General features: G+C 34.7%; 4 non-coding genes across 4 annotated transcripts; all 4 read right to left on the reverse strand.

Moving 5' to 3' along the window:
* Positions 1-1,078: 1,078 nt before the first annotated feature.
* On the reverse strand, positions 1,079-1,152 carry TRNAN-AUU (transfer RNA asparagine (anticodon AUU)). Its single transcript has one exon. It is a non-coding gene; the product is annotated as a tRNA-Asn (tRNA).
* A 2,263-nt stretch (positions 1,153-3,415) lies between these two features.
* On the reverse strand, positions 3,416-3,489 carry TRNAN-AUU (transfer RNA asparagine (anticodon AUU)). The gene has a single exon. It is a non-coding gene; the product is annotated as a tRNA-Asn (tRNA).
* A 2,259-nt stretch (positions 3,490-5,748) lies between these two features.
* Positions 5,749-5,822, reverse strand: TRNAN-AUU (transfer RNA asparagine (anticodon AUU)). Its single transcript has one exon. It is a non-coding gene; the product is annotated as a tRNA-Asn (tRNA).
* A 4,600-nt stretch (positions 5,823-10,422) lies between these two features.
* On the reverse strand, positions 10,423-10,496 carry TRNAN-AUU (transfer RNA asparagine (anticodon AUU)). Its single transcript has one exon. It is a non-coding gene; the product is annotated as a tRNA-Asn (tRNA).
* Between the last annotated feature and the right edge of the window lie 1,974 nt (positions 10,497-12,470).

The raw sequence follows: 12,470 nt of genomic DNA on the forward strand, positions 1-12,470 counted from the left end.
TGACAAAGGCTAATAAGCATTCATCTAGAACGTTTCCTAGAAAAACTTTAAAAAGTCAATAATCTGGAGAGTTTTTGTAAGATGTTTCTTCCATCAACCAATGAAGAAACACATTGGTACTTTCCCATGATGAGCGAGTGCTTCAGGATCTTTTGCACTTACATGTGCAGCAGAGTACTTCAATGGAAGCATGCTGGGTCCATAACCCAGAGGTAGGCAGATTGAAACTATCCTCTGCTATATGCATTTTTTTTTGTTAATTAAAGTAATCCAAAACTGGGATTGATATTTTTGCTCTTTTATTTTTACTTAAAGTACAATAACTTTTACCATTTTAATTTGTTTTAATAGTATATTGACAGTATTGTTTTCTTTCAAAAATCCACTTAATTTTCTTTACCCTATTATTCAAATGGTAATTGACAAAAACAAACTACATTGTCACCAGAAGAGCAATACAAAATGTACAAGTCATATATTAAAATCATCTTTCCAGCTTGAATTTCAATGATGCATTGGGGCAACGATTTTGTAAGAAACAGCTCCATCCTTAAATAAAGATTTTCTTAATTCCTTACCTGTGTGCTAATTAGATATCACCTTGTTTTCACATTAAACAGACTTCCACATGAGAGAGCAGCACGGATGCAGTGGCGTTAATGTTTCCTGGTGTCAACCTGTATTATTTCAGTAGATATTGAAATGAGGATGCATCTTGCTGCCTTTCCAATGAAGCACGTTTAATTTAGTAATAGGTGAAAAACCATCCCTACAAAGGTGTTAATCAGATACTTGGCTTTGTGGACACTTTTCAGAGAACAAATTTGTTAGCATAAAAATAAAGCCAGAAAATGAAGAGGTTTAATCACTCAATTGGATTTTTCTGCCAGCATATTTCTTTTTCTCTGCAACCCACTGCTAAATTGTGCTTCCTAGCTGTTTTTTTTTATAAAATCACTTAATCAAATCTAACTCTGATTACAACAGAGAAGGCCAGGTACCCTACACCATAAGAGGGGGTTTGAAATTTTGACTTGTCTACTTAAAGATCACCAAAATCTGATAACAAGGTCAATTACATCCCTGGGTGGGATTGAACCACCAACCCTTTGGTTAATAACCAAACACGCTAACCAATTGCGCCACAGAGACACTTTGCAAAAGTGCGTACTGACAAAGGCTAATAAGCATTCATCTAGAACGTTTCCTAGAAAACTTTAAATAGTCAATAATCTGGAGAGTTTTTGTAAGATGTTTCTTCCATCAACCAATGAAGAAACACATTGGTACATTCCCATGATGAGTGAGTGCTTCAGGATCTCTTGCATTTACATGTGCAGCAGAGTACTGCAATGGAAGCATGCTGGGTCCATAACCCAGAGGAGGGCAGATTGAAACTATCCTCTGCTATATGCATTTTTTTTTGTTAATTAAATAATCCAAAACTGGGATTGATATTTTTGCTCTTTTATTTTTACTTAAAGTACAATAACTTTTACCATTTTAATTTGTTTTAATAGTATATTGACAGTATTGTTTTCTTTCAAAAATCCACTTAATTTTCTTTACCCTATTATTCAAATGGTAATTGACAAAAACAAACTACATTGTCACCAGAAGAGCAATACAAAATGTACAAGTGATATATTAAAATCATCTTTCCAGCTTGAATTTCAATGATGCATTGGGGCAACGATTTTGTGAGAAACATCTTCACCCTTAAATAAAGATTTTCTTAATTCCTTACCTGTGTGATAATTAGATATCACCTTGTTTTCACATTAAACAGACTTCCACATGAGAAAGCAGCAAGGATGCAGTGGCGTTAATGTTTCCTGGTGTCAACCTGTATTATTTCAGTAGACATTGAAATGAGGATGCATCTTGCTGCCTTTCCAATGAAGCAAGTTTAATTTAGTAATAGGTGAAAAACCATCCCTACAAAGGTGTTAATCAGAGACTTGGCTTTGTGGACACTTTTCAGAGAACAAATTTGTTAGCATAAAAATAAAGTCAGATAATGAAGAGCTGTTTAATCACTCAATTGGATATTTTTGCCAGCATATTTCTTTTTCTCTGCAACCCACTGCTAAATTGTGCTTCCTAGCTGTTTTTATAAAATCACTGAATCAAATCTAACTCTGATTACATCAGAGAAGGCCAGGTACCCTACACCATAAGAGGGGGTTTGAAATTTTGACTTGTCTACTTAAAGATCACCAAAATCTGATAACAATGTCAATTACGTCCCTGGGTGGGATTGAACCACAAACCTTTTGGTTAACAGCCATACACACTAACTGATTGCGCCACAGCGACACTTTGCAAAAGTACATACTGACAAAGGCTAATAAGCATTCATCTAGAACGTTTCCTAGAAAAACTTTAAAAAGTCAATAATCTGGAGAGTTTTTGTAAGATGTTTCTTCCATCAACCAATGAAGAAACACATTGGTACTTTCCCATGATGAGCGAGTGCTTCAGGATCTTTTGCACTTACATGTGCAGCAGAGTACTTCAATGGAAGCATGCTGGGTCCATAACCCAGAGGTAGGCAGATTGAAACTATCCTCTGCTATATGCATTTTTTTTTGTTAATTAAAGTAATCCAAAACTGGGATTGATATTTTTGCTCTTTTATTTTTACTTAAAGTACAATAACTTTTACCATTTTAATTTGTTTTAATAGTATATTGACAGTATTGTTTTCTTTCAAAAATCCACTTAATTTTCTTTACCCTATTATTCAAATGGTAATTGACAAAAACAAACTACATTGTCACCAGAAGAGCAATACAAAATGTACAAGTCATATATTAAAATCATCTTTCCAGCTTGAATTTCAATGATGCATTGGGGCAACGATTTTGTAAGAAACAGCTCCATCCTTAAATAAAGATTTTCTTAATTCCTTACCTGTGTGCTAATTAGATATCACCTTGTTTTCACATTAAACAGACTTCCACATGAGAGAGCAGCACGGATGCAGTGGCGTTAATGTTTCCTGGTGTCAACCTGTATTATTTCAGTAGATATTGAAATGAGGATGCATCTTGCTGCCTTTCCAATGAAGCACGTTTAATTTAGTAATAGGTGAAAAACCATCCCTACAAAGGTGTTAATCAGATACTTGGCTTTGTGGACACTTTTCAGAGAACAAATTTGTTAGCATAAAAATAAAGCCAGAAAATGAAGAGGTTTAATCACTCAATTGGATTTTTCTGCCAGCATATTTCTTTTTCTCTGCAACCCACTGCTAAATTGTGCTTCCTAGCTGTTTTTTTTATAAAATCACTTAATCAAATCTAACTCTGATTACAACAGAGAAGGCCAGGTACCCTACACCATAAGAGGGGGTTTGAAATTTTGACTTGTCTACTTAAAGATCACCAAAATCTGATAACAAGGTCAATTACATCCCTGGGTGGGATTGAACCACCAACCCTTTGGTTAATAACCAAACACGCTAACCAATTGCGCCACAGAGACACTTTGCAAAAGTGCGTACTGACAAAGGCTAATAAGCATTCATCTAGAACGTTTCCTAGAAAACTTTAAATAGTCAATAATCTGGAGAGTTTTTGTAAGATGTTTCTTCCATCAACCAATGAAGAAACACATTGGTACATTCCCATGATGAGTGAGTGCTTCAGGATCTCTTGCATTTACATGTGCAGCAGAGTACTGCAATGGAAGCATGCTGGGTCCATAACCCAGAGGAGGGCAGATTGAAACTATCCTCTGCTATATGCATTTTTTTTTGTTAATTAAATAATCCAAAACTGGGATTGATATTTTTGCTCTTTTATTTTTACTTAAAGTACAATAACTTTTACCATTTTAATTTGTTTTAATAGTATATTGACAGTATTGTTTTCTTTCAAAAATCCACTTAATTTTCTTTACCCTATTATTCAAATGGTAATTGACAAAAACAAACTACATTGTCACCAGAAGAGCAATACAAAATGTACAAGTGATATATTAAAATCATCTTTCCAGCTTGAATTTCAATGATGCATTGGGGCAACGATTTTGTGAGAAACATCTTCACCCTTAAATAAAGATTTTCTTAATTCCTTACCTGTGTGATAATTAGATATCACCTTGTTTTCACATTAAACAGACTTCCACATGAGAAAGCAGCAAGGATGCAGTGGCGTTAATGTTTCCTGGTGTCAACCTGTATTATTTCAGTAGACATTGAAATGAGGATGCATCTTGCTGCCTTTCCAATGAAGCAAGTTTAATTTAGTAATAGGTGAAAAACCATCCCTACAAAGGTGTTAATCAGAGACTTGGCTTTGTGGACACTTTTCAGAGAACAAATTTGTTAGCATAAAAATAAAGTCAGATAATGAAGAGCTGTTTAATCACTCAATTGGATATTTTTGCCAGCATATTTCTTTTTCTCTGCAACCCACTGCTAAATTGTGCTTCCTAGCTGTTTTTATAAAATCACTGAATCAAATCTAACTCTGATTACATCAGAGAAGGCCAGGTACCCTACACCATAAGAGGGGGTTTGAAATTTTGACTTGTCTACTTAAAGATCACCAAAATCTGATAACAAGGTCAATTACGTCCCTGGGTGGGATTGAACCACAAACCTTTTGGTTAATAGCCATACACACTAACTGATTGCGCCACAGCGACACTTTGCAAAAGTACTTACTGACAAAGGCTAATAAGCATTCATCTAGAACGTTTCCTAGAAAAACTTTAAAAAGTCAATAATCTGGAGAGTTTTTGTAAGATGTTTCTTCCATCAACCAATGAAGAAACACATTGGTACTTTCCCATGATGAGCGAGTGCTTCAGGATCTTTTGCACTTACATGTGCAGCAGAGTACTTCAATGGAAGCATGCTGGGTCCATAACCCAGAGGTAGGCAGATTGAAACTATCCTCTGCTATATGCATTTTTTTTTGTTAAAGTAATCCAAAACTGGGATTGATATTTTTGCTCTTTTATTTTTACTTAAAGTACAATAACTTTTACCATTTTAATTTGTTTTAATAGTATATTGACAGTATTGTTTTCTTTCAAAAATCCACTTAATTTTCTTTACCCTATTATTCAAATGGTAATTGACAAAAACAAACTACATTGTTACCAGAAGAGCAATACAAAATGTACAAGTCATATATTAAAATCATCTTTCCAGCTTGAATTTCAATGATGCATTGGGGCAACGATTTTGTAAGAAACAGCTCCATCCTTAAATAAAGATTTTCTTAATTCCTTACCTGTGTGCTAATTAGATATCACCTTGTTTTCACATTAAACAGACTTCCACATGAGAGAGCAGCACAGATGCAGTGGCGTTAATGTTTCCTGGTGTCAACCTGTATTATTTCAGTAGATATTGAAATGAGGATGCATCTTGCTGCCTTTCCAATGAAACACGTTTAATTTAGTAATAGGTGAAAAACCATCCCTACAAAGGTGTTAATCAGATACTTGGCTTTGTGGACACTTTTCAGAGAACAAATTTGTTAGCATAAAAATAAAGCCAGAAAATGAAGAGGTTTAATCACTCAATTGGATTTTTCTGCCAGCATATTTCTTTTTCTCTGCAACCCACTGCTAAATTGTGCTTCCTAGCTGTTTTTTTTATAAAATCACTTAATCAAATCTAACTCTGATTACAACAGAGAAGGCCAGGTACCCTACACCATAAGAGGGGGTTTGAAATTTTGACTTGTCTACTTAAAGATCACCAAAATCTGATAACAAGGTCAATTACATCCCTGGGTGGGATTGAACCACCAACCCTTTGGTTAATAACCAAACACGCTAACCAATTGCGCCACAGAGACACTTTGCAAAAGTGCATACTGACAAAGGCTAATAAGCATTCATCTAGAACGTTTCCTAGAAAACTTTAAATAGTCAATAATCTGGAGAGTTTTTGTAAGATGTTTCTTCCATCAACCAATGAAGAAACACATTGGTACATTCCCATGATGAGTGAGTGCTTCAGGATCTCTTGCACTTACATGTGCAGCAGAGTACTGCAATGGAAGCATGCTGGGCCATTAACCCAGAGGTAGGCAGATTGAAACTATCCTCTGCTATATGCATTTTTTTTTGTTAATAAAAGTAATCCAAAACTGGGATTGATATTTTTGCTCTTTTATTTTTACTTAAAGTACAATAACTTTTACCATTTTAATTTGTTTTAATAGTATATTGACAGTATTGTTTTCTTTCAAAAATCCACTTAATTTTCTTTACCCTATTATTCAAATGGTAATTGACAAAAACAAACTACATTGTCACCAGAAGAGCAATACAAAATGTACAAGTCATATATTAAAATCATCTTTCCAGCTTGAATTTCAATGATGCATTGGGGCAACGATTTTGTGAGAAACATCTTCACCCTTAAATAAAGATTTTCTTAATTCCTTACCTGTGTGATAATTAGATATCACCTTGTTTTCACATTAAACAGACTTCCACATGAGAAAGCAGCAAGGATGCAGTGGCGTTAATGTTTCCTGGTGTCAACCTGTATTATTTCAGTAGACATTGAAATGAGGATGCATCTTGCTGCCTTTCCAATGAAGCAAGTTTAATTTAGTAATAGGTGAAAAACCATCCCTACAAAGGTGTTAATCAGAGACTTGGCTTTGTGGACACTTTTCAGAGAACAAATTTGTTAGCATAAAAATAAAGTCAGATAATGAAGAGCTGTTTAATCACTCAATTGGATATTTTTGCCAGCATATTTCTTTTTCTCTGCAACCCACTGCTAAATTGTGCTTCCTAGCTGTTTTTATAAAATCACTGAATCAAATCTAACTCTGATTACATCAGAGAAGGCCAGGTACCCTACACCATAAGAGGGGGTTTGAAATTTTGACTTGTCTACTTAAAGATCACCAAAATCTGATAACAAGGTCAATTACATCCCTGGGTGGGATTGAACCACCAACCCTTTGGTTAATAACCAAACACGCTAACCACTTGCGCCACAGAGACACTTTGCAAAACTGCATACTGACAAAGGCTAATAAGCATTCATCTAGAACGTTTCCTAGAAAACTTTAAATAGTCAATAATCTGGAGAGTTTTTGTAAGATGTTTCTTCCATCAACCAATGAAGAAACACATTGGTACATTCCCATGATGAGTGAGTGCTTCAGGATCTCTTGCACTTACATGTGCAGCAGAGTACTGCAATGGAAGCATGCTGGGTCCATAACCCAGAGGAGGGCAGATTGAAACTATCCTCTGCTATATGCATTTTTTTTTGTTAATTAAAGTAATCCAAAACTGGGATTGATATTTTTGCTCTTTTATTTTTACTTAAAGTACAATAACTTTTACCATTTTAATTTGTTTTAATAGTATATTGACAGTATTGTTTTCTTTCAAAAATCCACTTAATTTTCTTTACCCTATTATTCAAATGGTAATTGACAAAAACAAACTACATTGTCACCAGAAGAGCAATACAAAATGTACAAGTCATATATTAAAATCATCTTTCCAGCTTGAATTTCAATGATGCATTGAGGCAACGATTTTGTAAGAAACAGCTCCATCCTTAAATAAAGATTTTCTTAATTCCTTACCTGTGTGCTAATTAGATATCACCTTGTTTTCACATTAAACAGACTTCCACATGAGAGAGCAGCACGGATGCAGTGGCGTTAATGTTTCCTGGTGTCAACCTGTATTATTTCAGTAGATATTGAAATGAGGATGCATCTTGCTGCCTTTCCAATGAAGCACGTTTAATTTAGTAATAGGTGAAAAACCATCCCTACAAAGGTGTTAATCAGATACTTGGCTTTGTGGACACTTTTCAGAGAACAAATTTGTTAGCATAAAAATAAAGCCAGAAAATGAAGAGGTTTAATCACTCAATTGGATTTTTCTGCCAGCATATTTCTTTTTCTCTGCAACCCACTGCTAAATTGTGCTTCCTAGCTGTTTTTTTTATAAAATCACTTAATCAAATCTAACTCTGATTACAACAGAGAAGGCCAGGTACCCTACACCATAAGAGGGGGTTTGAAATTTTGACTTGTCTACTTAAAGATCACCAAAATCTGATAACAAGGTCAATTACATCCCTGGGTGGGATTGAACCACCAACCCTTTGGTTAATTACCAAACACGCTAACCAATTGCGCCACAGAGACACTTTGCAAAAGTGCGTACTGACAAAGGCTAATAAGCATTCATCTAGAACGTTTCCTAGAAAACTTTAAATAGTCAATAATCTGGAGAGTTTTTGTAAGATGTTTCTTCCATCAACCAATGAAGAAACACATTGGTACATTCCCATGATGAGTGAGTGCTTCAGGATCTCTTGCATTTACATGTGCAGCAGAGTACTGCAATGGAAGCATGCTGGGTCCATAACCCAGAGGAGGGCAGATTGAAACTATCCTCTGCTATATGCATTTTTTTTTGTTAATTAAATAATCCAAAACTGGGATTGATATTTTTGCTCTTTTATTTTTACTTAAAGTACAATAACTTTTACCATTTTAATTTGTTTTAATAGTATATTGACAGTATTGTTTTCTTTCAAAAATCCACTTAATTTTCTTTACCCTATTATTCAAATGGTAATTGACAAAAACAAACTACATTGTCACCAGAAGAGCAATACAAAATGTACAAGTGATATATTAAAATCATCTTTCCAGCTTGAATTTCAATGATGCATTGGGGCAACGATTTTGTGAGAAACATCTTCACCCTTAAATAAAGATTTTCTTAATTCCTTACCTGTGTGATAATTAGATATCACCTTGTTTTCACATTAAACAGACTTCCACATGAGAAAGCAGCAAGGATGCAGTGGCGTTAATGTTTCCTGGTGTCAACCTGTATTATTTCAGTAGACATTGAAATGAGAATGCATCTTGCTGCCTTTCCAATGAAGCAAGTTTAATTTAGTAATAGGTGAAAAACCATCCCTACAAAGGTGTTAATCAGAGACTTGGCTTTGTGGACACTTTTCAGAGAACAAATTTGTTAGCATAAAAATAAAGTCAGATAATGAAGAGCTGTTTAATCACTCAATTGGATATTTTTGCCAGCATATTTCTTTTTCTCTGCAACCCACTGCTAAATTGTGCTTCCTAGCTGTTTTTATAAAATCACTGAATCAAATCTAACTCTGATTACATCAGAGAAGGCCAGGTACCCTACACCATAAGAGGGGGTTTGAAATTTTGACTTGTCTACTTAAAGATCACCAAAATCTGATAACAATGTCAATTACGTCCCTGGGTGGGATTGAACCACAAACCTTTTGGATAACAGCCATACACACTAACTGATTGCGCCACAGCGACACTTTGCAAAAGTACATACTGACAAAGGCTAATAAGCATTCATCTAGAACGTTTCCTAGAAAAACTTTAAAAAGTCAATAATCTGGAGAGTTTTTGTAAGATGTTTCTTCCATCAACCAATGAAGAAACACATTGGTACTTTCCCATGATGAGCGAGTGCTTCAGGATCTTTTGCACTTACATGTGCAGCAGAGTACTTCAATGGAAGCATGCTGGGTCCATAACCCAGAGGTAGGCAGATTGAAACTATCCTCTGCTATATGCATTTTTTTTTGTTAATTAAAGTAATCCAAAACTGGGATTGATATTTTTGCTCTTTTATTTTTACTTAAAGTACAATAACTTTTACCATTTTAATTTGTTTTAATAGTATATTGACAGTATTGTTTTCTTTCAAAAATCCACTTAATTTTCTTTACCCTATTATTCAAATGGTAATTGACAAAAACAAACTACATTGTCACCAGAAGAGCAATACAAAATGTACAAGTCATATATTAAAATCATCTTTCCAGCTTGAATTTCAATGATGCATTGGGGCAACGATTTTGTAAGAAACAGCTCCATCCTTAAATAAAGATTTTCTTAATTCCTTACCTGTGTGCTAATTAGATATCACCTTGTTTTCACATTAAACAGACTTCCACATGAGAGAGCAGCACGGATGCAGTGGCGTTAATGTTTCCTGGTGTCAACCTGTATTATTTCAGTAGATATTGAAATGAGGATGCATCTTGCTGCCTTTCCAATGAAGCACGTTTAATTTAGTAATAGGTGAAAAACCATCCCTACAAAGGTGTTAATCAGATACTTGGCTTTGTGGACACTTTTCAGAGAACAAATTTGTTAGCATAAAAATAAAGCCAGAAAATGAAGAGGTTTAATCACTCAATTGGATTTTTCTGCCAGCATATTTCTTTTTCTCTGCAACCCACTGCTAAATTGTGCTTCCTAGCTGTTTTTTTTATAAAATCACTTAATCAAATCTAACTCTGATTACAACAGAGAAGGCCAGGTACCCTACACCATAAGAGGGGGTTTGAAATTTTGACTTGTCTACTTAAAGATCACCAAAATCTGATAACAAGGTCAATTACATCCCTGGGTGGGATTGAACCACCAACCCTTTGGTTAATAACCAAACACGCTAACCAATTGCGCCACAGAGACACTTTGCAAAACTGCGTACTGACAAAGGCTAATAAGCATTCATCTAGAACGTTTCCTAGAAAACTTTAAATAGTCAATAATCTGGAGAGTTTTTGTAAGATGTTTCTTCCATCAACCAATGAAGAAACACATTGGTACATTCCCATGATGAGTGAGTGCTTCAGGATCTCTTGCATTTACATGTGCAGCAGAGTACTGCAATGGAAGCATGCTGGGTCCATAACCCAGAGGAGGGCAGATTGAAACTATCCTCTGCTATATGCATTTTTTTTTGTTAATTAAATAATCCAAAACTGGGATTGATATTTTTGCTCTTTTATTTTTACTTAAAGTACAATAACTTTTACCATTTTAATTTGTTTTAATAGTATATTGACAGTATTGTTTTCTTTCAAAAATCCACTTAATTTTCTTTACCCTATTATTCAAATGGTAATTGACAAAAACAAACTACATTGTCACCAGAAGAGCAATACAAAATGTACAAGTGATATATTAAAATCATCTTTCCAGCTTGAATTTCAATGATGCATTGGGGCAACGATTTTGTGAGAAACATCTTCACCCTTAAATAAAGATTTTCTTAATTCCTTACCTGTGTGATAATTAGATATCACCTTGTTTTCACATTAAACAGACTTCCACATGAGAAAGCAGCAAGGATGCAGTGGCGTTAATGTTTCCTGGTGTCAACCTGTATTATTTCAGTAGACATTGAAATGAGGATGCATCTTGCTGCCTTTCCAATGAAGCAAGTTTAATTTAGTAATAGGTGAAAAACCATCCCTACAAAGGTGTTAATCAGAGACTTGGCTTTGTGGACACTTTTCAGAGAACAAATTTGTTAGCATAAAAATAAAGTCAGATAATGAAGAGCTGTTTAATCACTCAATTGGATATTTTTGCCAGCATATTTCTTTTTCTCTGCAACCCACTGCTAAATTGTGCTTCCTAGCTGTTTTTATAAAATCACTGAATCAAATCTAACTCTGATTACATCAGAGAAGGCCAGGTACCCTACACCATAAGAGGGGGTTTGAAATTTTGACTTGTCTACTTAAAGATCACCAAAATCTGATAACAAGGTCAATTACGTCCCTGGGTGGGATTGAACCACAAACCTTTTGGTTAATAGCCATACACACTAACTGATTGCGCCACAGCGACACTTTGCAAAAGTACTTACTGACAAAGGCTAATAAGCATTCATCTAGAACGTTTCCTAGAAAAACTTTAAAAAGTCAATAATCTGGAGAGTTTTTGTAAGATGTTTCTTCCATCAACCAATGAAGAAACACATTGGTACTTTCCCATGATGAGCGAGTGCTTCAGGATCTTTTGCACTTACATGTGCAGCAGAGTACTTCAATGGAAGCATGCTGGGTCCATAACCCAGAGGTAGGCAGATTGAAACTATCCTCTGCTATATGCATTTTTTTTTGTTAAAGTAATCCAAAACTGGGATTGATATTTTTGCTCTTTTATTTTTACTTAAAGTACAATAACTTTTACCATTTTAATTTGTTTTAATAGTATATTGACAGTATTGTTTTCTTTCAAAAATCCACTTAATTTTCTTTACCCTATTATTCAAATGGTAATTGACAAAAACAAACTACATTGTTACCAGAAGAGCAATACAAAATGTACAAGTCATATATTAAAATCATCTTTCCAGCTTGAATTTCAATGATGCATTGGGGCAACGATTTTGTAAGAAACAGCTCCATCCTTAAATAAAGATTTTCTTAATTCCTTACCTGTGTGCTAATTAGATATCACCTTGTTTTCACATTAAACAGACTTCCACATGAGAGAGCAGCACAGATGCAGTGGCGTTAATGTTTCCTGGTGTCAACCTGTATTATTTCAGTAGATATTGAAATGAGGATGCATCTTGCTGCCTTTCCAATGAAACACGTTTAATTTAGTAATAGGTGAAAAACCATCCCTACAAAGGTGTTAATCAGATAC

This window comes from Pseudophryne corroboree, chromosome 10 (assembly GCF_028390025.1).
Source record: "Pseudophryne corroboree isolate aPseCor3 chromosome 10, aPseCor3.hap2, whole genome shotgun sequence".
Lineage (NCBI taxonomy): Eukaryota > Metazoa > Chordata > Amphibia > Anura > Myobatrachidae > Pseudophryne > Pseudophryne corroboree.